Here is a 25,561-nt window from a genome sequence, read left to right as displayed (position 1 = left end):
CATGTCCAATCTGTTGGCCCTAAGAGAATTCTCTTGCCCCCAAGACAAGATTGTTCACCTGGTCCATGACTTCTTCAGACAAGGAAGACCACGGTAAGCCCATAGAGGCCCTGGGTTCCTTCTCAGGAGCCCAAAACAATTCTTGCTGTGAAGGGCAGTCAGAGGAAGTCACCGTGGTCCCTTCCCCTAGGTCATTGTACTGACGAACCAGAGCGATGACCTAAGCAAAGTTCTCTGGACCTCGGGAGTGACCGCATCCTGGGGGAAGGACCATCAAGTCCTTCTAGGATGTGTTCCTCCCTCGACCCTTTTCCTTCAGAAGGAAAAACCTCAGCATACCCCTTATGACCTTCCTGCACCACTTGACCATAGGACCTCTCGGGTCCTAAGACCGTGCTGGGAACGTAAGCTCTTGTGACTGGACCCTGGGGAGATCCCTCACCACTCCCGGTGTATCGTGAGGAAGTTGAAGGGACAGGTGAGGAAGATCTGCTAGCAGAGCTAACTGTGTGAGTGGGCTGCAGTCACCAACCTGCAGTGGTGATTGATTCTCAGGTCTAGAAGAGCGCTCTCACTCTGGAGAAGCACTCCCCTGAGGTATGGTATGATGCTCTCGCATGGGAGGAGAAACACTATTTGATACTGGGACCGATCAGTCATACGAACGTGACCATGGACCAGGTGGAGAGTAGCGACAACCTGACTGGCAAGAGTACCATCCTCACGACATGTCCCAGTCCTCGAAGAGGTCGAAACCTCTCTAGAGGACTGAAAGGGGGACTTCCTAAGAGTCTCACTGCACACACAATCTCGTGAGACCAGCACATCAACCCTGGGGACAGAGCGGTTGCTGGTAAGAAGTGAGTCACCTGAGTGACTCAACCCTTCCTTCTGCACAGTGCCTGAGTCATGACGGTGAGCAGACTCAACGTCACCGACTCTAGCTGCATGCTTGTCAATAGACTTGTCTGCACTCGGGGAAGCTCACAAACGAGAACCCAAGACGGTACTTGTCATAGAGGCAGAACCTCTAGGACTAGGTGTAGGAGTATGGGCCAAAGCCTGAACTCCCATCCAAGGTGCCACTGGAGTGGCTGCCAATGCAGTAGGCTCTGGGGTAGCAGGGACAGGAGATGCCAATACTGCAACAGCACTTGCATAATCAGGAATTGGTACAGCAGCCGGCACAGGCACGGATGACAAAAGCTGGAACACTATAGTAGGGAGGTCCGATGGTGGATAGCACCCTGGGAGGTTGTTGAAAAAAAGTTGCGGGAGGAGACAAAACAGCGTAACCTGGAGGAGGAGGAGGCAGGAATGGATTTGCCTCTGACAAATGTGGCCCAGATGTCATCACCACCAAAGGTGTTATGATGTTAACAAGTTGAGTGTACACCAAGTGCGTTGGGGCCACATATCCAGGTACGGATACAGTCGTAGTCGTCCCTGCTGCAGATCCATACGTCACAGGGGTAGACATAAAATATACCATTAGCCCCTGGAGAAAAAGTCAGGTTAGTAGAAGATACGAAGAAGCAGAGGGATGAATTACGTCTGAAGGGAAACAGCAAATCAAGTAAGCTTACAAAGAGGGAAGGAGAAAGAACGATGAAGAATCGACCTCCAACAGTCGTTGGGGGCGTATAACCCTCAGACAAAGCCTTGGAAGTCTTCCCCCAAGATCGCTTCCTCCCCTCATACCTTACCCACTGCTGTGCCGACCAGGATATACAAGTATTGCAGGGGTTGGACCTATCACACTCATGCCCTCGGCACCTCGCACGTAGTGTGTGAGGATCTCTCTCTGCTCGGGAGCAGAAGCTACTACCACATTTCCTAACCCTGACTCCAGAACAAATGTGCTGAGAGACTGGGGGCGCTTAGGCTTATACGATTCCTGGGTTTGCATGTTGCTTTCAATAATTCAAACAAAAATGCAAACAAACAACATTCACAAAACAAGGAAAGATCTCATGAAAAGTAGCAGAAAATGGGGTGGAGAGTGAAAGCACGTCTGTTCACCACGCCGGTGGCAAAGTGGAATGTTTACGTCCAGTCAGGCGGGATTCCCGACTACCGGACAAGCAGTTACTGCCTAACTACCTTGTTAAATCTTCAATGGCTGAATTCCAGCCTACGCTGAAAGTAATTCCTAATGTAAAGGACCGAGGGTTTGTATAATGCAGAGGAACAAATCTCTTTGCCTAATGATATAAAGGAAACAAACAACCCAAAAGAATTTTTCCATCACTTGTCTCATCTGAGAAATACAGATGGTTAGAAGATTTTTGAGGTTCTTCCAGATTTTCTTATCAACATCTTGGCACTACCAACTTCCAACGCTGATGTAGAGAGGATTTCTCTAAAATGAACCTTAATAAAACCAAGACCAGAAATAAGCTGCTGACTTCCACTCAGGCATCGTTGGTTCTTGTATCTGAGCAGGTAAGAAGCTCTGGAGGATGTGTGGAGTTTGATCCTAATCATGTTATGATTAAGGCAATTCAAAGATACCAAAACATACCCGATGAAGACGATCAAGAAGTCTATATATTTGCTTATATATTTGCTATATATCAATTAAGAATTCTGTAAAGTTTTGCTTTAGTTCTTATCTTTATTTGTACATTTACATATACACTAATTTAAATATGCATATTTTGAACTTCTAAAATATTGTATAACAAATTTAATAAATGTCGTACATAATAAAAGTAATCCAGTGTGCTGGCATCATGAATAACAATCAAGAAACATCAGAAAGTTTGCAATGAAAAATACATGGCAAACTTTTTTGATGGGATTCTTTGAAAATAGAATGTGGCTAAAAATATCCAAGAAATATTTCAGTTATCCCTCTTGTTTAGAAAACAAAATGCTTGAGTGTGCCCTTCCACTGTTTAAGTAAGCGTGCAGAATGCCTCACACAGAATGAACAGCAACACTGCATTCACTTACCTTCAGACCCAGGTATCAGAATGAGGGGTGGCTTGAGGTGGGCAGTACATGCAAAGACCTTAGGTTTGTTATGTTAGGAAAAATACAAATTACTTTAAAATTTGTCATTTGTTCCTACATGAATACAAACCCTCAGTCTTTGGTTACAGAAGACATATTTTTTGGGTAGGAGGGTTTTGAGTAAGCTTCTGAAATGACTGGTGGTGCACCTCACCTGGGTCTTTATTTCTGGTCATGTAGAGCAAAGGAAAAGTCCCATGCCTCTAACATGTTGAAAATGCATGTGTTCAATTGCCAGACTTCTAGACATTTCAAATTAACCCTTAAACGCCGAAGCGGTAAATTAAAAATTGTCTCCCGTGTGCCGGAGGTGTTTCGGAGTGAGCGCGGAAGCAGAAAAAATATTTTTTTCAAAAAATCACAGCAAGCTTAGTTTTCAAGATTGAGTTCATTTTTGGCTCCTTTTTTTGTCATTGGCTGAAGTTTAGTATGCAACCATCAGAAAGGAAAAAAATTATCATTATCATATATAAATAATGCGATATATGATAGCGCAAAAACGAAATTTCATATATAATTATTCAAATCGCGCTGTGCGCAAAACGGTTAAAGGTAACAAGTTACTTTTTTTTCGTTGTAATGTACACTAAATTGCGATCATTTTGGTATATAACACATTGTAAAACAATAAAAGCAACACGGAGAAAATATTATCACAAAATAATGCATGAATTCGTAACGCGCGGACATAAACAAAATATTGTATAACAATATTTCTTGGATATTTTCAGCCACATTCTATTTTCAAAGAATCCCATCAAAAAAGTTTGCCATGTATTTTTCATTGGACAATAAATCTAAATATTGTCCTAGAGACTTCCAATTTCTTTCAAAATGAAGACAAATAATTAAATGTTACTATACTGTAAGAGTATTAGCTTACAAGTGCAGTTTTCGACCATATCTGACGAGTTAAAGTTGACCAAATGTCGAATTTTTTTATATATTTTTTTATATGCAATTATTTCGGAAATTAGAAAAGCTACAACCTTCAAATTTTTTTCGTTTTATTCTACATGAAATTGCGCATATTTTCATATATAAAACTCTATGAAATGCCTAATATGAAACGGAGCAAATATTCCGAGAATGGGACGTACGCATTTCGGAGATTTGTGGCGGAGAATCTGCGCGTGGAGGGAAGGAAAGTTTTTTTTTTTTAATTCACCATAAATCTAAATATTGTGCTAGAGACTTCGAATTTGTTTCAAGATGAAGATAAATGACTGAATATTACTAGACTGTAAGAGTTTTAGCTTACAATTGCGTTTTTCGACCATTTCGGTAGAGTCAAAGTTGACCGAACATGGTTTTTTTTCTATTTATCCTGATTTATATGCAAATATTTCAAAAATGAGAAAAGCTACAACCTTCAATTATTTTTTGTTGTATTCTACATGAAATTGCGCACATTTTCATACATAAAACTTTATGTAACGGCTAATTTAAAATGGTGCAAACATTACCACAATCGCAAGTATGATTTTTTCGGAAGAGTTACCGCGCGGACGTAAAGAAAATGTTATTTTTTTCATAAATTCACCATAAATCGAAATATTGTGCTAGAGACTTCCAATTTGTTGCAAAATGAAGGTAAAAGATTGAATATTACTAGACTATAAGCGTTTTAGCTTACAATTGCGTTTTTCGACCATTTCGGTAGAGTCAAAGTTGACCAAAGGTTGAAAATTTGTCACATCATTTTTTATATGAAAATATCTCAAAATTGATTAAAGCTACAACCATAAGTTGTTTTTAGTTGTATTGTGCATGAAATTGCGCACATTTCCATATATGAAACTTTATGTAACGGCTAATTTTAAAATGGTGCAAACATTACCACAATCGCATGTATGATTTTTTTCGGAAGAGTTACCGCGCGGACGTAAGGAAAACGTTTTTTCATAAATTCACCATAAATCGAAATATTGTGCTAGAGGCTTCCAATTAGTTGCAAAATTAAGATAAATGATTGAATATTACTAAAATATAAGAGTTTTAGCTTATAATTGCGTTTTTCTATCATTTCGGTAGAGTCAAAGTTGACAGAAGGTTGAAATTTTGGCACTTATCGTTATTTATATGAAAATATTTCAAAACTGATAAAAGCTACAATCATGAGTATTTTTTTTTTGTATTCTACATACAAATGCACACATTTTCATATATAATACTCCATGTAACGGCTAATTTAAAATGGTACAAAAATTATGTCAAAGTGACGAAATAATTTCCGAGATGTGTCACAGATACTTTTTAGTGCAGCAAGAAAGAAATTCGCGCTTGTGCGCCTGCATAACGATTGTAAACAAAACAATACCTTGATCCGTGAACTCCCAGCATCCCCCAAGGCGCGTGATTCAAGAGTTTTCGGCCGGTAGGCCTAAAAGTATTTTTCCGCGAATTTTTAAAAAAACTTTTGTATGTCGACGTAAAATACGACCAGTCGGCACCGGAGAGACAAAAAATGTCGACGTAAAATACGTCCAGTCGGCGTTTAAGGGATTAATGGGTATTTGAGAAGCATCATTGATTCGTAAAAGGTTTGGATGAATCTGTAGTGTCGGAAAGAATAAAGCTAAAGATAACCAATGGGTTTATTTATTTTCAGTGTAGGCTGGAATACGGCCATTAAATTCTTGAACAGGGTGGTTAGGCAGCAACTACTGTCTGTTGGGCAGGTAGGCTGCCTGCCTGGATGTAAACACTCCACTTTGCCTTTTGACCCAGTTTTCACATTGAGGGGTGGCATGAGGTGGGCATTAATGTACAGAACCTCAGGTTTGTAGAGTTAGGAAAAATACAATTTACTTTACAAAACTGATTTCTTCCTACATGATACACAAACCCTCGGTTCTTTACATCAGGAAGACTCACTGATTGGTGGGAGGAATGTGAGTGCGTCTCTAGAACTGACTGGAGTTCACACACCTGGGCTATTCCTCCTGGTCGTAAGGAGGAACAGTGATTCATCCGAAAATGGGCTTGGGAAGGGTTTGCATTATTGCCAGTCTCCTTTCTATAATTCTGATAAGAAAAATAAAAGGAAACTCGAAGTGCAAGATTACTGCATCAACTCCCCGACCAGCAAGTGTAAGTTTGAGTCCTATCCTCAAATTGAAGGAAGAGGAGGACAAGGAGGGGAAAGTGGGGAGGCCAGTCACTCTTGCATCCTTCTTACTTCTAGAACCGCACACCATAGGCGAGATGCAGCGTGTTCTCCTGAAGGAGTTGGGTAAGTAAACACAACTTGTGAGTATCCACCACCGGTCTAAGGAAAAGATATTCCAAGGACCTGTGAGCAGACCCAAAGGTAGAAAGATATAAATGTGATCATAATGAGACTGCATCTATCTTCCGGTCTGGCATATTCTGTTTTCTCTCTGAGAGAGAAAATGGTGGACTTATCCAACTGTAGAGAATTTTCTCGTGATCTCGTAAGATTCAGAGGAAGATGTGTCATAGACACTTCTGCATAGGAAGTCAGTAGTGGATAAAGGTATCGACACTCAATGAAGGGTATCGATCCTTTGCAAGTACAGCAACATACCAATAAGACAAAGTAATGATTGATCTGGATCAACCAATACATAGTCTACAGCGCAGGAAATCATGAAGAATTCGGACTTGTCAACAGAAGCCAAATGATTGCGCATCCAAGACGTAGTCACGACATGACACCCACCTTTTGAAAGGTGATTTTGAGAACAAACCATGCAAATCACCTATCTTGTTCGCCAAAGATGTTGAAAGACGAGATGATGATTCTTGTGAGGCATATGCACATTAGACAAGTGCTAAAGGCCTTCTAGAGACCGAGGTCTCTGTGATGGCAGGACAGAAGTTTCTTATCAGTAGTTGAATCTCAGCCAAGGAGAAACAATACTACTTAGTGAATGACTAAGGTGAATGTGGACCTATGTCTTCACAGTAAACTCTCACGATTCTGATCATGGAAAAACTCCCGTCGATAACACCAACCAATAAAGATGGCTCTAATTCCTGCTGTTTTACAGAGGACTGAAAAAGTTATTTCACTATTTCATTGCTGTTTGGCAAGAAAATCCGAGCTTGCAATGAAGACAGGGTCTTTTCAGTAATGAAAACACAGGGCTTGTACTGCCTGAAGAACCACTTCAAGTATATTAGAAGACAAAACTCAAATTGTCTAAAGAAAATCATTCTGCGTCATCTCAGCGGCAGGTGCGATGGAACAGAAGACTAGGCTTCAGACTTCTGTTATACCATGGGGTAACAGAAAGATGATAATGAGTCTCATGAGATATATCTGTCTGAAAATTTTCGCAACAGCAAATGTGGACCACGAGACATGGGCCTTATACGAGAATTCCGAGCCAACCAGAGACGTAAGTCTGTGATTGCCAGGCAGAGATTCGTATGGGTAGTTAGACCTCAACAGAGGAGTAAAATACTAAAACAAACAGAATCTCAGAGAGAGAGCAGTATTATGCCACTCGCTTGACTCTTTATACTGTGTTGCTGGGTAATGCGTTCCATGATGGAATGCATTCGGCTAAAACCATCAAGGGCAAAAAGATACACGCCATCATCTGCATTTCAACCGAAATAGGAGGGAAGAAAATCCTTTTGTTCGGTAATAATACAAATGCTATGGTGTTGTTGGGAAACAATACCACTAGTTATCTCAAAATCAAAACATGAAACTCTTGGGAGCCCTGAAAGGTTGTCCTGACTTTCAGGTTAATTAAGAGAAAGTACTATTCATCTCGGTCAAATACCAGAAGAATTAACTTACAGATATGCACCTATAACTTGGATGATGCAACCGATAACAAAAGCATGTTGCGTTGGAAATATACTAGTATATTCATAGGTTCCTGTAAATCATGCTCCAGCCTAATTCTTCTTCATTCGAGAGATAAGAATAAGGACTAGAAGCAGACCTCCTTCATTCTCTAATGAAGAGAGTGAAGGTGAAGTTGTCCCGAAGGGAGATTTCTACGGTGATAACAGGATACCAAAGATGACCATTTCAAGCCAAACTGGTTGTTCTCAAAAGAGTAGCACCAGAGAGAGGCATTCAATCCTCTTGGCGCAATGCATCCTAAACAGATTGACGTATGTTCAGTAAGATCCTAAGACTGAACCAAAAACAGTCTCTCGAATTCGAACTCTGAGCAGTAGACTCCATAGAATTCCTCTTATTTTCTTGTTCATTCCAGTGTAACAAGGAAGTAAAGGGAAAAATGAGAGGAGGATTGACTGTTCTTGCCCGCTCTTCTCTGAACTTGCGTGTATTCCGTAGTGTAAAGAGGAAAGTGTGACTGAGGGTGAGTTTGGCAGCTGGATTGGTTAAGTTTATGTTGGGGGGAGGGGGGAGGGGGGATTTTGCACGCTTGTTTTTTGAGCTTGTGATCCCGCCACACCGACAAAGGTACTGAAGGAGGCACCTCAAGGTGGCTCAAAAAGGAAGAATGTGAAAGGTTCTGAGAGGTCAGTTTAGGAGGTAAAGAAATTGGGATAGCTCCCGAGACAGGTGGAAAGGCTGAAGACGAAGAGGGTACCAATGAAGAAGCCATCCTTTTCAGGGATAAGAAATATATGGATTCGTTGCCTCCGATAATCGAGACGCATCTCATTGGTAAACTCAGGAAAATTCTTGAGGACATGATCCTGAATGTTAGGAAATCCTAGGTGAAAACATTGCCTCACTAATTGTCTGTGCCCCTGAGAGAGACCTAAGAAGTTCCTGTTATACTCCACTAAGTTAAAAGGAGTCTTATACGACTCGCTCTCAGCGGCAAAAGGCTCCGAGGTAGCCCCCGAAGGGAAAGGAATCTTTGACGAGGAAGGGGGTTTCTCCCTACTTACTAATGCCGAACCTGACCCTACTATATCCAAGAAAGGCTTAACTGACTTACTACGAGGCAAACTAGCGGCAGGGAACAAAAATTCCAAAGGGTCCAACGGAGACCAAGACCTACCAAGATTGAAATCAGAATAAGAAGAGAGCTGTCCTTGCAACTTCTTTTCCAATACATCTACGCTCGTATCCCTAACTGTCTTCGTGACGCCTATTGCTATGTTATTTTCACAACTTACCCTTTCAGGGGAAGGGGGGATATCTGCTGCTGACACTGCCTGCTCTGCACCAAGGGGCCCGACAGTTCCTACCCTTCATGTCTGTGGATCTTCATTACCCCCAGCACCTGTTAGGGCTGGTTCTGGAACAGGCAGGGAAGCTGAAAAAGAATGATTAGACATTGTTTGCCTATTACTAGAATCCTCATTCAGTTTAGTCAATAAATTAGGAAAAAGGCATGTCATGCTGGAAGACAGTCTATCCTCAAGTTTCTTAAAGAGTACTGACTCCTAATCCTTTGATTTAACCTTCTTAGGCTCAATAGCTATCTTATGTTTGCTCTTGGCCGCTAGTGCCTTCCTATGCTTTACGTATCCGTCCATCTGGTAGACCAGTCCCTACACTCATCACATCTTTGAGTTATACTGCATTGTACCTTTCTACAGCTTATACACATAGAATGTCGATTGTGTCTGAGGGTACTCATCCTTCTCTTGCAGGCTGAGCAGGACCGATGAGCTCCTGTGTCCTCACTCCCATGCAAAAGAGAATCCTGGAACAATAATCTGAAACTAAAAGCAGGTTGTCAACAACAGATCTATTCTTAATTTGCTGTGGGGGTCGGGCTGAGAGACCAAAAACGTTCGCTTGTAACAGGATACGTGCTATCTGTCAAGCGAACAAAAAGCGATTGAGGGTGGGAACTGTCCTAGAATCAGACATATCTGAAAGAATGTGCTATCACAAAACAAAACAGAGACCTTCACCAAGAACTCTGAACTCATCAACACAATGTGCTGATGAAGACCGAGAGCCAGCAGACTACGAAATGAAGCTCTCTACCAGGTTGTTCCCAATATAAACCCCGGTTGTGGGCAGTTCCAGCTACACCGTAACCAACGCTAGCGCTACCGTTGATTTTCAATTGTTAGGCTGCTGTAGGTAAGAAGCTCTTAGCACTATAATTACACAGTAAGTTCCATGTAAAAATCATAAGTTTTGGTGAGCAGTATGGAAGATTGAGGCAGAAAAGTAATACAAACTTTCAGTCCTTTACATAAGGAAGACTCACTGATTGGTGGGAGGAATCTGATAAGAGTCTTGTGAACAGACTGGTGTTTGCCCAACCAAGATTCCCACCCTGGTCATAAGAGCAAGGGGGGGAATCTTGCCTCTTGGTTGAAGTATGAGAACTGTGAGACCAATGGCCAGACCTCTGGACCAATTCATAAGAGGGAGACAAGCGTAGCCTCTTATGAATAGCAAACGAACTTATAGTCGGAAGCAAGATGACAAATATACAAGTATTGGGTTTGTGTCATGCTAATGTCCTCTTCCCCCCTTGTTAGGGAAGGGACAGATATATGCTTCTATAACCTACTGAAAGGGACAGAATGGGGCTCAGTAATATAGCTTACCAGCATCGACTGCCCCTTCCAGCATGTGACAACCGCAGCTTCTGCCCGTAGGAAGAGAGAAGAATAAAGGAGGAAGAGATGCCAGTCACACTCATTCACACCAATTCATACAATTACATAAGGCAAGATGCAACTTTGTCCAGTTAGAGGACCTGGGTAAGCTACACAACTTGTTGAGCAGCCACCACGGGTCCCAAGGAAAAGGTATCCAAGGACCGCAATATCCCAAAGGTAGGAGGTGAAGGTGGTCTGGTTGGCCCAAACCTCTGCCTTCAGTATCTGCGAAACTGACAGGTTCTTGTGGAAAACAAGGGTAGAACCAATACCTCTGACTTTGTGGGCTCTCGGGCAAAATCAAGCATAAGAGATCTCCATCCTTCAATGTTTGACATTGTAAGAGAGACTATGAAGCTCACCTACTCTCTTCGCCAAAACAAGGGCCAGCAAAAAGACGTTCTTGAGGGTCAGATCCCTAAACCTGAGTTCCCTAGGTAGGCAAGACCTCTCAAAGCTCCTCATTAGAAGATATATCTCCGTAGAAGAGGAAATATCCACTCCTCACAGTTTCAGGACCAGGGCCAAGGCAGACCTGTAGCCATTAACTGCAGAAACAGGGAGGAGCTTCTCTCGGCGAAGAAAGACTAGGAAACCTGCAATCTGATGAAGAGTGGCTCTACGTGGAGAGAGACCCCGTCCACAACACCAACCACAGAAGATGGCCCAATTTCCCTGGTACACTACTGCAGAGGTCTGAAGTATCTGGCCTTCTCTGTTGCTGCTCAGCAAGAAAATCCTCTTGCTCGCAACAGATGGTGGATAACCGCCAGCCATGAAGACAGGAACTGTACTGCCAAGTGGTACCATTCTATGTGCAGTTGACACAGAAGGTTGTACCACGGGGGAATCTCTCGCGGTGCCTCGGAAAGAAGAGCCAACAGATCAGGATACTAAATGGCCTACGGCCATTTTGGAGCCACCAGCATCATCCGAAGATTGCTGGTGACCAGCACTCTGCTGATCACCTTACAAATCAGACAGAACAGGGGAAAGGCATAAACTTAGAGGTTGTCCCACGGATGTTGGAATGCATCCTCTGCAGCTGCCCATGGGTCTGACAAGACGGAGAAGAAAGCCAAAAGTTTTCTGCTGTGCCGGGTGGTGAACAGGTACACCACTGGATGCCCCCATAGGTCGAACAGCCTTTCTGCTATGTCTGGGTGTAGAGAACATTCTGTCCCAATCACCCGGTTCTGGCGGCTGAGCTCATCTGCCACTACATTCCTTGTGCCCAGAATGTTTCTAGCTGACAGCTTTATCGAGTGCGCTGCAACTCACTCATGCATCTGCACTGTCAACTGATGCAATGGGAGAGACAATAGGCCCCCCTGTTTGTTGACATATGCCACTATTGTGGTGTTGTCACTCATCAACACCATGTAGTGTCCCATCACTTGATCCTGGAACTCTTGGAGGGCTCAGAAAGCCGCCTTGAGTTCCAGAACGTTAATGTAAAGGTGCTTGTCGTGTCGATTCTACACTCCTGCAGTCAGCAACTCCTCTGGGTGTGTGCCCCAACCCTCGTTCGATGCGTCCGAGAATAGAAGCATGTCCGGAGGGGAGTGTGCAACTCCACTCCTATTAAGAGGTTCCTGTTGTCTTGCCACAAGGCTAAATCCTTCCTCCATTAAAGGGATAAGAAAGGATTGAGGATCTCGAGCCTGTGACCACACCCCTTTCGATTCCACTGAAGAGACAGCAGGTAAAGACACCCGTGAGGGACTAACTTCTCTAGTGACGACAATTTACCAATCATGACCTGCCAAAGCCGAGCTGGCTGTTCCTGTTGAGACAGGAGCAGTTGAGCTGCCTATCAGAACTTGCTGATTCTCGAGTCTGCGGGGAAGACTCATGCTACTACCGTGTCGATCAGAATGCCCAGGTACTTTATCCTCTGCTTGGAAATGAGATCCAACTTCTCAAAATTTATCACGATCTAGGGATCGTGATAAAAATTGAGAAGTTGATCCCTGTCCTGTAGCAACTGCGAGAGCAAGCTTGCCAGGACTAGCCAGTCATCCAGATACCTCAAGAGACGTATCCCGACTGAGTGGGCCCATGCTGACATCAAGGTGAACACTCTTGTGAACACCTGAGGGGCGGTCGAAAGTCTGGAACAAAGTGCCTTGAATTGGAACACAGTCACCTCAAGGCTAAAGCGAAGGTACTTCCTGGAGGAATGATGGATGGTTATCTGAAAATACACATCCTTCAGGTCCATCGTGAACCGAGTCTGGCGAACGAATCGGTTCAAGGGAGAGACATCTATCACCAGTCTCCAGGCCCCTGTAGCCTTCTCCACTAAGAAAAGTCAGCTGTAGAACCCTGGTGACGGATCTTGAACGACTTTCACAGCTCACTTGCTCAGCATTGATAGCACTTCTTCTTTGAGTGCCAGATCCTTGGCAGAACCAGGGATGTATGTCTCAAGTTGGACCAGACAGTCGATGAAAAGTGGCCTCCACTCGAAGGGCAGAAGATATCCCTCCCGAAGGTAACCCCCGCCCCACAGATGGCAGCAGCTTAGAGGGAATGCCGTTCCTAGCGTTTCCCTTTCTTCCCCTTTCGCTTACCTCCCTTCCTAAGAGAGAAGAGGGACTTAGAGCGGGGCTGTTGATCCCCTTTCGAAGTGAAGGAGGAAGGCTGGGTCTTTCCTCGCACCCCTTTTGAAGGAGGAGTCTTCTTGGGAGCGGAGGAAGAGCTAGCTTGGCTCTGAGGCCTAGCCGCAGTTGCATGAGACGGCCCAGGTGTCTTGACAACTGCCTGGTGGACAAGATGATCACTGTCTTCAGCTCTAAGCTAGTCCACTGCAGCATCCACCATGTCTCTAGGGAAGAGAGGCAGAACCCAGCAACGGTCTGTTCCTAAAATCCAATGCTGACTATAACCCTGCCAACCTGGTTATACGAGTTATGACAGCGTCCTTCCTCCTAAGAACCAGGTTGGCTCACAGGTTTGCAGTCTGGTGGGCCAGGTAGGAAACAGCCCTACGGCCAGACTGACAGTCTCCCGAAAGCCGAGTCTTCTCTGGGAACTATCAGTCCCGAAGAAGCAGCGACTTTGGATACTGTGAGGGACCAAAGATCCAGCCAGGAGACGGCCTGAAAAGCTGCCATATTGGTAGCGCTACCTCCAAGGCCATTGCCTCATGCTGCGCGAACCAAAGGTTCTCCAATGGAAGGTGCTGCAAAGGCAAGCCAGGAATTAGCCGGGGGAAGCACCTTGTCCGATCTGTTGGCCCTAAGTGAACTCTCTTGCCCCGAGACAAGATTGTTCACCCGGTCCAACACACCCACGGACAAGCAAGACCAAGGTAACCCCACAGAAGCTCTGGGTTCCTTCTTAGGACCACAGAACACCTCCAACTGCAAAGGGTGGTCAGAGGGAGTTACCATCAATCCTTCCCCGAGGTCACTGTGCTGACAAATCAGCACAATGACCTCTCCCAGTGTATCCCAAGGAAGTTGAAGGGACAGGTGAGGAAGATCTGATGCTCCCATTCTCGGTGTTAGCAGAACTAGCAGACGAAGCAGGCCACGAACAATCACAAACCTGTGGTGATGATCGGCTCACAGGTCGAAAGGAGTATTCTCCCTGTGAAGAAGCACTCCTCCAAGGACGGTAGTGATGCTCTCTCACGTCAGAGGAAGTGCTACTCGATGCCTGGACCATGCGATCACACTCACATGACTGACAATCGAGCGAAGAATAGCATCCATCAGCGTGATGAGAGTGGGCACTGTCCTAACGACGCGCCACAGTCTCCAGAGGCCAAAACCTCTCAAGAAGACTGAACGGGGGACCTCCTACCAGTCTCGCTGCGTGCACGGTCCTGTGGGACCGTAACGTCATCCCTGGGAGTCGAACGATCACTACGCAAGCGATCATCAGCAAGGCGTAAGTCACCTGAGTGACTCACCCCTTCCCTCTGCACCGTGCCCAAGTTGTGACGGTGAGTGGACTCAGCGTAACCGACTCCAGCTGCACGCTCACTGATAGATGTGCGTGCACTAGAGGAAACTCGCGAACGAGAATCTGAGACGGTCGCGGGCCTAGAGGCAGACCCTCTAGGACTAGGTGCAGAAGAACAAGCTAATACGTGAACTTCTCCAGTCCCCACCATGCGCGCCCCTTCGGGAACAGGAGGACCATCGGAAGGCCCATCTGTCTCACCAGAGCGGTGAGACAGACCCTCCCCTCAGAAGTCCCAGATCGAGCCTTTTCAGGGGGGGAGGGAGAAACAGCCTTCTTCTTCTTCTTCTTCAGCAGGGGAGCCTCAGAAGAAGTGGAAGAGGTGGCAGCTGACGAAGACAAAGACGAGGAGGAAAACAACAACACCTATCTCTTCTTTGTCAGCTTCCTCAGAGCGGCAGTCAGATCACCCATCCAGGGTGCCAATGAAGCGGCATGGGAACGGAGACAGGTGGAAGATCCAGTGGGGATAGTCTCTGGACTTGATCATAAATGGCTTGGGGAGAGAGGACTGCATAGCCTGAAGGAGGAGGCAGAAATGGTTCCACACTCGAAGTATGTGGCACCGACGACATGACCACAGAAGGTGTTACTGTGGTAAAGTGTTGGATGTATACCAGATGAGGCAGTGCCACATGCCTAGGCATTGACAGAGTTGTCGTTGTCCCCACAGCTGCCCCATGAGTCACAGGGGCTGACGAAAAATGATCCATCAGCCCCTCGAGAGACGAAGTGCCAGACAAATCTCCAACTGCAGAGACAGACACACCTGAGGGAGCAAAAGTTGGGTTAGTGGGGGGAACTCCTATTCGCCCTGAAGGAGAAAGATCCCCTCTGGAGCGAACAGAAGCTCCCGAATACAACTCCGAGTCGCTGTGCCTTCCCCCTTCTTCTACACTTGACAAATCAAGCGAAGAAGCAGGAGGTAAAATCGATAGAAAACTATATTAATCAAAAGTACCTGGCATGAAAAAACATTTTACTGTTGTTTTCACACTGGTAACAGATAAGGAACGTAAAGCTCGTATCACAATGAAATCAAGTGAAAATAGCAAATGGAATAAATTTTTTTACACAATAAACATGCCCCCAACACAATCTATTATGAAGAAAATAATTTAGTTCACAATGAGACTTATTCAAGAAACATTTCGACTTAAAAACATGTAGTATAACGAAAAATGACCTTGTCCCATACAAGTAAAATATCTAGATATTCATTTATGCTAACTAGAAGCAAGAAAATTGTCTCAGAATTGTGCTAAATACGGCAAAATAAACTCGAATTCACCATCAGCAGATTTCCAAACCAAAACAATGACCACTATACAGTAGTGCCCCAGGATACGAAATTAACCTGTTCCAAAGCGGCCTTCGTAACTTGATTTTTTGTATCTCGAACTACATTTTACATGTAAATTGCCTAATTCGTTCCAAGCCCTACAAAATCACTCCGGTAAATTTAATAATAAAGCTAAATTGACCAATAAACAATGAAATACAACAATTTGGACCATTCAATACCTAACATAACCTTTATTGTAGTACATACCTGTAAACAAAGTGTATTAGTGTAGAGGTACAAGAAATACTGTATGTACATGTACGTACATATGTAGTAAAATGTGGAACCTTCCCTTTCGAGTGAGGCGATCTCCAAAATTGGTGACAGAGGAGGACAAACAGCAGAAAACATGAACACTTAACTTTACGAAACACTAAAAAATGGCAAAAAAAAAAATTAACATTAAACCTTACAAAACACATTAACAAATGGCAGAAGACATTAACACCTCTTGATTATCTCCATCTTCGTCTCGATAAAAAGCATCCTCTTCTGTCTGTGAACTTCAGCAACATTCTTGGGACCCATGGCTAATAACGTAAGTAATTAAGTTTACACACAACACGATAAAGTAACTTACAGTACAACGAAAGCGAAATCACTAACACGAATTTACGTTAACAAACTAAATATATGTGAACGAACGAATTCCAGTGTTTACGATAATGCTGCCGCAAAAAATGGTCAAGGAACGCCTTTACATAGAGGCATGATGTGACAGATGCTGACCAATAGGAGAGCAGGATCTTATGGCGGTGACTAGTATCAGGAACCAGTTGGTGGCGCGCGAGTTTTAAAATTATTCTCGGCGGTCCAGGAGAATCTCGGACTTTACCTTTTCGCAACCTAAATTATTTTCATATACAGAAGCAAAAAAATCTTTGTCTTTGATTTCGTAACTTGGATTTTTCATAAGTTGGGACTTTCGTATGTTGAGGTTCCACTGTATTAGTATTTTACAATAAAATACAAGAATACATACAATATTATTGGATACAGTAGAGTAATAAATAACTTACAAAAAGAGTCGTGGAAAAGATGCATATTAGTTATGTTTGTATTTTATAATTATATGTACCCATCAGCAGCCTTACACAGTTCAATTATGACAATACTGGACTGAATATGATTAGCGTTCCGTGTTCATTTTCTTTTTATACTGAATTATCATTGGTCAGAATGCAATGAACCTAGAGATTTAGTTGATGTTAATAATTACTATACTGTACTTGTAGTACATATATAGGGGGAAACACCGCAGTGGAGCCATTGTCATCGTGTGGATCAGCCTTATTCACTCGATATTTAATTGGTGAAACAAGAATACAATTACATCTTCAAGTGTACCATTCAAAAACTTGAAGTTTCGTCAACATAATGTGATATATGAAAGCGCCATCGAACTAAAATAAGCATGTGAGCTCTTCGTAAAATATGTTTTCAAGGCAGTTTTGAAATCCAATATGGCGACAACCGTGTGAGGTGTCGTTCGAAACCATGGCCAAGCCACTATCTTTCAAGTCCTTCCCGGCACTCATTTGAACAATGTTAGTGTATATATGTATTGTTTATTAATGTTACTCAAGATTGCAGCTGTAATCAGCACAATAAAACAACATTTTGTTGCCTATATTAGTAAAAGTATGAAACTTATTCCCGGGGTCATGGTTTGAACTGAAATTCATTTTTACCTTGTAATCGGTGGTTTTACCCTGACTACCATCACAACTGAAATCTCACAGTGCTTATTTGATTGTAATTATACACATTTTGGTCTTAATTCACTCCATATTGCACTTGAACTACGTTGCGGTTCCTGGTTCCTAAGTGCTCACTCCACAAACACAGTTACGGGCAGCACACGAGTACACGGTTTATGAGGTGCAACGCTTTATTACCTTAATTGTTTACTTTACTCATTATTTAGTTTAACTTTACTTTGTTACTTCAAAATGTTTATTTAATTCATGTCTATTATCCCTTTTTTGTGACCAAATTAACACCAAAAAATTACAGATATTTCTGTTTCCATGAATTGTAGTTGTCATAGTAATGCAATAATGATAAAATTGCTCTAATATGTATATATACTGCAAATAGATATGCTAATATCACTTATTTCCCTGGTTTTGTGTAAGTCTTATACACAGTTTGGAGGGTAAACACGTACCAATTGGCAACACTGATAAACAATTGAAGAGCGCGAAGAACGCCGGAGGTACTGTTCACATTTGATATTTGAGTCAGGAATCTAGTTACTTTTTCAACAATAAATATTTTCAAATTAATAATCATGAATATATAAAAATATTTATGCAATTCATAACCTTATACTGCCGTTTAACTATTTATTTAAATAATTATCTAGTGCACGCTTCTTCTTCTTCTTCTTCTACCAAAAATTGTAGTTTCCTTAAAAAAATAGTGGTTGGAAGTCGTTGTTTACAATTGTTGCGATGAAAGTGCCCCAGTGTCTATGGGTACAAGTGGTGTGCTGATTTATCACAGGAAATGGGAAGTTTGTTGACACAAGCGACTCTGCAAACATCAAGATGGCGTCAATCTTTGAAATATTCATAGTTGTAAGTAAAAATTTTGGTAGGGTCTTGGAGGTAGTGTGCACTGCGTAAGGCCAGAATTTTCATTACTCTCCGTTTAATCTTAAAATATGCCCTTAATTTCTAACTTTGGAAAAATACTTACATCGAAAGAAGAGTAGAGGTCTTGAGCTCCTGCTCTCACCACCAACAACTCATGACTGATGACCATCTCCAGTGTCAGGACATGTTAAAGTACTTTTTTGGAGGGTGGCTTCAAACACGGTAGAAAGTGGCTCGGCTAGTCCAGTCGGTTGTTTCCCCCTATACAGTAGCCTAGCCTACAGTATACTAGGGGAAACAACCGACTGGACTAGCCGAGCCATTGACTACCGCTGTTGTGGCCACCCTCCGAAAAAGTACTTTAACACGTCCTGACACCGGAGATGGTCATCAGTCATGAGTTGTTGGTGGTGAGAGCAGGAGCTCGAGACCTCTACTCTCCTTTCGAAGTAAGTATTTTTCCAAAGTTAGAAATTAAGGCCATATTTTAAGTTTAAACAGAGAGTAATGAAAAGTCCGGCCATACGCAGTGCACACTACCTCCATGACGCTTTCGAAATTTTTACTTACAACTATAAATATTACGGAGATTGACGCCATTTCGATGTTTGCGGAGTCGCTTGTGTCAACAAACTTCCCATTTCCTGTGCTAAATCCACACACCGCTTGTACCCATAGACACTGGGGCACTTTCATACAACAATCGTAAACACTGACTTCCAACCACTACTTTTTTGAGGAAACTATGATTTTTGGTAGAAGAAGAAGCATACACTAGATAATTATTTAAATAAATAGTTAAACGGCAGTATAAGGTCATGAATTGCATAAATATTTTTACATATTCATGATTATTAATTTGAAAATATCGTTGTTGAAAAAGTAACTAGATTCCTGACTCAAATATCAACAGTTTTGCTTGTGAACTGTACCTCCGGCATTCTTCGAGCTCTTCAATTGTTTATCAGTGTTGCCAATTGGTATGTGTTTACCCTCCAAACTGGGTATAAGACTTACACAAAACCAGGGAAATTAGTGAAATTAGCATATCTTATGGTAGTATATATATATAAATATATTACAGCAATTTTATCATTACTGCATTATTATGACAACTAGAATTCATGGAAAAAGTTTGTAAATGCATCGGTGTATGTGTGAAGCTCCACTAGATTGGCAATGATGAGTCATTTTGCCGTCGTCTGCGTGTAAGTACTTCAGAAATCTCTGTAATTTTTCGGGGTTAATTTGGCTGCAAAAAAGGGATAATAGACATGAATTAAACATTTTGAAGTAACAAAGTAAAGTTGAACTAAATAATGAGTAAAGTAAACAATTAAGGGAATAAAGCTTTGCACCTCATAAACCGTGTACTCATGTGCTGCCCGTAACTGTGTTTGTGGAGTGAGCGCTTAGGAACCAGGAACTCCAACGTAGTTCAAGTGCAATATGGAGTGAATTAAGACCAAAATGTGTATAATTACAATCAAATAAGCACTGTGGAGTTTCAGTTGTGATGGCAGTGAGGATAAAATCACCGATTACAAGGTAAAAATGAATTTCAGTTCAAACCATGACCCCGGGAATAAAAAGTTTCATACTTCCACTAATATAGGCAACAAAATGTTGTTTTATTGTGCAGTAAGATCAATAAATGTTACATATATACGCTAGCATTGTTCAAATGAGTGCTGGGAAGGCTGGGAAAGATGGTGGCTTGGCTGTGGTTACGAACGGCACGTCACGCGGGTGCCGCCATATTGGATTTCAAAACTGCCTTGAAAACATATTTTACGAAGACTTCATGTGCTTATTTTAGTTCATATGGTGCTTTCATATATCACATTATGTTGACGAAACTTCAGTCTTTTGAATGGTAGGGTAAACAACCGCATGGCCTGGATCAACTCAACGACGATCACAGCATGCCACCCTCCGAAAAAGTACTTATAACGCGTCCTGACACCGGAGATGGGCATCAGTCGCGACTTGTTGTTGGTGAGAGACGGAGCTAAAGATCTCTACTCTCCTTTCGAAGCAAGTAATTTCTCCAAAGTTAGAAATTAAGGCCAAATTTTAAGCATTAAACAGAGGGTAGGGAAAAGGGTGTCCAAAGCAGTGCAAATCTCACCAAAATACTATTGAAATTTTTACTTACGCCTAAATATTTTAAAAGACTGACGCCATCTCGATGTTTACGGAGTCGCTTGTGTCAACAAATTTCCCATTTCCTGTGATAAATCAGCACACCACTTGTACCCACAGACACTGGGGCACTTTCATCACAACAATCGGAACACGGTCCCTAACCACGACGTTTTTAATGAAACTACTGTTTTGGTAGAAGACGATGACGAAACGTGCACTAAGATAATTATTTAAATAAATAGTAAAACATCAATATTTTACATATTTATGATGATTAATTTGAAAATATTCGTTATTGAAAAAGTAACTTGATTCTGACTCAAATTTAAGTAATTATTTTTCGGAATTAGAACGTTCTTTTAAGTCCTGTATTATGGCGTCACGACATCTTGACTTTCGTGCCTATTGTAAATGAATTGCTATACTCAACTTTCTTCCAGAGCAGTTTACCAGTTATTCATGCAGATTGTTATCAGCTATTCATGTAATTGTTATAATCGTAATGTGCATATGTATCTTTATTATTTACTGTTTGGATATATGAAGATGTTTTACAGCCGGATTACCGCCGTAGTGTAACGCAATCGCTTTCGGTCCCTGGGCCTCTGTCTGTTTTTGCACCATAAGAAATTAATGGGGCCGAATTTGCAATGACCAGAAAGTCGTTAAAAGAGGAATGTTAGCATTGAGGGGCATATGTTTTGATTGAGAAAAATACAAATTTATACAATAGCTAGCTTGTAAAAAATACTTGATTACAAAAAACTTGATTGACAACTAAGCAGCATACCTACTATGGGTTTCAGAGACAGTGCAAGCACGTTTTTTGGCAATATTTCTGTAACGAACTCTCGCATCAGAATGAGATTTTGCTATAGTGCATTACACCCAGTGCCGTAATTTATAAGGGTATCATGAATCACTAATCGTAAAGAATAACGACACTTGTCCTTGTACCAAGAGACAAAAACTCCACCTTCCCTCCCCCCCCCCTCCACCGCCACCACTGTCCTTCTTCCTTTGCCTTCCTTTCTCTCTCTCTGTTGCCAATTGGTATCTGTTCACCCTCCAAACTGGGTATCAGACTTACACAAAACGTGGAAATTGGTGAAATTAGGCTATGTATTGGAAGTATATATACATAAATATTAAAGCAATTTCATCATTATTGCATTACTATGACAACTAGAATTCATGGAAACAATTTATAATAATGCATCAGCGTATGTGTGAAGCTCCACTAATGTGGCAACGATGATTTTGCCATTCTTAGCATGCAAACATTAAAGGTTACATTTATTTCTGGCATACAGTTATTAAAAATAATCAAAATACTAATATAGACTTAAAGAAAAGGGCTAGCAAAAAAAAAAAAAAAAAAAAGAACAAACAAACAAACAAAAACAAAAAACCATTATAATCCACTTATCCGTAGTCTGCTCTGCTATGGTTTTCGGCAGCCAGATGTACGAAAAGGTCAGAAACATTGGATTATATCTATTTTAGAAATATCTGTAATTTTTGGGGGTAATTTGGTTGCAAAAAAGGGATAATAGACATGAATTAAATAAACATTTTGAATTAACAAAATAAAGTTGAACTAAATAATGAGTAAAGTAAACATAAGGGAATACAACTTTGCAGTGTCGTCATCTGCTGCTCGTAACTGTGTTTGTGGAGTGCTCGCTTAGGAACCAGGAACAGCAACTTGGTTCAAGTGCAGTGTGGAGTGAATTAAGACCAAAATGTGTATAATAACAATCAAATAAGCACTGTGGAGTTTCAGTTGTGATGGTAGTCAGGGTAAAACCACCGATTACAAGGTAAAAATGAATTCAGTTCAAACCATGACCCCGGGAATAACAAGTTTCATACTTTTACTAATATAGGCAACAAAATGTTGTTTTATTGTGCTGATTACAACTGTAATCTTGAGTAAGATCAATAAACGTTACATATATATGCTAACATTGTTCAAATGAGTGCTGGGAAGGCTGGGAAAGATGGTGTCCATCTGTGAACAGACCCGAACATCCACACGATAGCCGCCATATTGGATTTCAAAACTGCCTTGAAAACATATTTTACCAAGAGCGTCACATGCTTATTTTAGTTCGTATGGGGCTTTCATATATCACATTATGTTGACGAAACTTCAATCTTTTGAATGGTATGCCTAGAGTTGTAATTGTATTCTTGTTTCACCAATTAAATATCGAGTGAATAAGGCTGAGCCACGCGATGACGATGGCTCCACTGCGGTGTTTCCCCCTATGTATACGATATACCATACTATACGCTAGGCAAACTCTTATTAGTGTTATTCAATTTCTCTTTGTACTGAATTATCATACGTCAATCTGCATTGAACCTAAGGAATTCACTAACTTAAATAATTACTATACCACATTTATAAATAGAGTATACTGAGTAGTGTAGGCTAGGCTACCATATATGTGAGTAAGGTACTGATTACCCCAATGTAGGTTAGACTACATTCGAGATAGGGTAAACAGCCAAGTGGACTGACCAACTCAACGACTACCGAGGTTTTGGCCACCCTCCGAAAAAGTACTTTAACACGTCCTGACACCGGAGAGGGTCATCAGTCATGAGTTGTTGGTAGTGATAACAGGAGCTCAAGACCTCTACTCTCCTTTCAAAGTAAGTATTTTCACCAAATTTAGAAATTATGGCCATATTTTAAGATTTAAACGGAGGGTAATGAAAAGGGTGGCCAAAGCAGTGCCCACAACCCCAAAACGCTTTCGAAGTTTTTACTTACAACTCCAAATATTTTGAAGATTGAAGCCATCTCGATGTTTGCGGAGTTGCTTGTGTCAAGAAACTTCCCATTTCCTGTGCTAAATCTGCTCACCACTTGTACCCATAGACGATGGGGCGCTTTCATCACAACAATCATAACCCCGACCTCTAACCAGCACTTATTCATACTTATTCAAGGGGACTAAGGCATTCTTTGCGGCTTTTTGCGCTCTTCAATTGTTTATTAATGTTGTCAATTGGTATGTGTTTACCCTCCAAACTGGGTATAAGGCTTACACAGAACCAGGGAAATAAGTGAAATTAGTGTATCTACTTGTAGTATATATACATATTACAGCAATTTTATCATTACTGCATTACTATGACAACTAGAATTCATAGAAACAGCGTATGTGTGAAGCTCCACTAGATTGGCAAAAATGAGTCTTTTTGCTGTCGTCTGCTCGTACTTCAGAAATATCTAATTTTTCGGGGTTAATTTGGTTGCAAAAAAGGGATAATAGACATGAATTAAATAAACATTTTGAAGTAAAGTTAAACTAAATAATGAGTAAAGTAAACAATTAAGGGAATAAAGCTTTGAACCTCATAAAGAGTGTAGTCGTCTGCTGCTCGTAACTGTGTTTGCGGAGTGAGTGCTTAGGAACCAGGAACAGCAACGTGGTTCAAGTGCAATGTGGAGTGAATTAAGACCAAAATATGTATAATTACAATGAAATAAGCACTGAGGAGTTAAAGTTGTGATGGCAGTAAGGATAAAACCACCGATTACAAGGTAAAAATGAATTTCAGTTCAAACCATGACCCCGGGAATAAAAAGTTTCATACTTTCACTAATATACGCAACAAAATGTTTTATTGTGCTGATTACAACTGCAATCTTGAGTAAGATCAATAAACGTTACATAAGCTAACATTGTTCAAATGAGTGCTGAGAAGGCTGGGAAAGATGGTGGATTGTCTGTGGTTAGACTGGCCAGCCACACGATTGCCACCATATTGGATTTCAAAACTGCCTTGAAAACATATTTTACGAAGAGCGTCACATGCTTATTTTAGTTCGTATGGGGCTTTCATATATCACATTATGTTGACGAAACTTAATCTTTTGAATGGTATGCTTAATGTTGTAACTGTATTCTTGTTTCACCAATTAAATATCGGGTGAATAAGGCCTGGCCAGCACAATGACGATGGATTGTCCGCGGTTGTTTACCCTACCATTTTTTCAACAATCAGTGGGTTTTTTGGAAACTAACCCCATTGTAGGTAGGAGAATACCTGTAAAAAGAAACCACAAAAACTGGTGAGACACAATTTGCCCCAGTCATTTTGTAGCATAAATCCTCCTCTACTCGTCTTTTGGTCAATTGAAAAAATTACCTAGGACATGGGGCTATAGGGTTATAGATTAAGTTTCCGTACCTAAACCTTCCGTGAAATCATTAAGAAATCATACAGTATCACTGAACCAGACAGTCTTAGGATAAAGTAGGCCAGGATACAGGCATCCTGTAGCCTACAGTTATGAGATCCTACAGAAACTTTCAGCCTAGCCTAAACCCAACATTAGCCTATGAGTAAATCATTGAGACATCATAAAATATAACTCATTTCATTTAGACAGTCTCAGGTCAAGACCCCATAGAAGGCTACGGTCTATAGGGTAACCTAGGAGTACTAGAACAGAGGCTACCTAGCCTATAGGGCTAACTCTAGAAGTTAATGATACCTACAACCTAGCTAGTATAAACATCTGTTACTCACATTATTACAGCAATTATCGGTTATCCTTGTAATATACCAATTATTACGATTAATTAAGAATTTCTCGATTATGAAGACGGTAATTATTATAGAAGAGAAAAAGACGTTTCAACTTTGAGTAAAGTTATGCTACTAAGGCAGCCAATGGAGTCTGTTTGTTGACATTTTGGACGCCTTCTACTTGATGGTGTTTATGTTTATGGTTTTGGTTTAGAAGTAGTTTCGGTTTTTTTCATTCATTCTAATAAGTCAATTGGTGGACAATTGTAAGCAATCAGTAGGAACATAATTAAAAATTCAGGTAACTGACTAATAACCTGGATAATTTAATGGTAATTATTGAGGCAAATAATGGATTCAAGTAATGGCGGTTTGTTTACGTTTT

At 41.5% G+C, this 25,561-nt stretch overlaps 1 protein-coding gene across 1 annotated transcript in view; it reads right to left on the bottom strand.

Moving 5' to 3' along the window:
* Positions 1-25,338, bottom strand: part of LOC135203502 (gastrula zinc finger protein XlCGF8.2DB-like) — a 64,829-nt gene extending 39,491 nt beyond the window's left edge. The window contains exon 1 of the mRNA XM_064233230.1: positions 25,177-25,338. The gene's annotated coding sequence lies outside the window, so the exon portion shown is untranslated. The remainder of the gene's footprint in view (positions 1-25,176) is intronic.
* Between the last annotated feature and the right edge of the window lie 223 nt (positions 25,339-25,561).

This window comes from Macrobrachium nipponense, chromosome 36, assembly GCF_015104395.2.
Source record: "Macrobrachium nipponense isolate FS-2020 chromosome 36, ASM1510439v2, whole genome shotgun sequence".
NCBI lineage: Eukaryota > Metazoa > Arthropoda > Malacostraca > Decapoda > Palaemonidae > Macrobrachium > Macrobrachium nipponense.
This window is presented reverse-complemented; position numbering and strand designations above follow the sequence as displayed.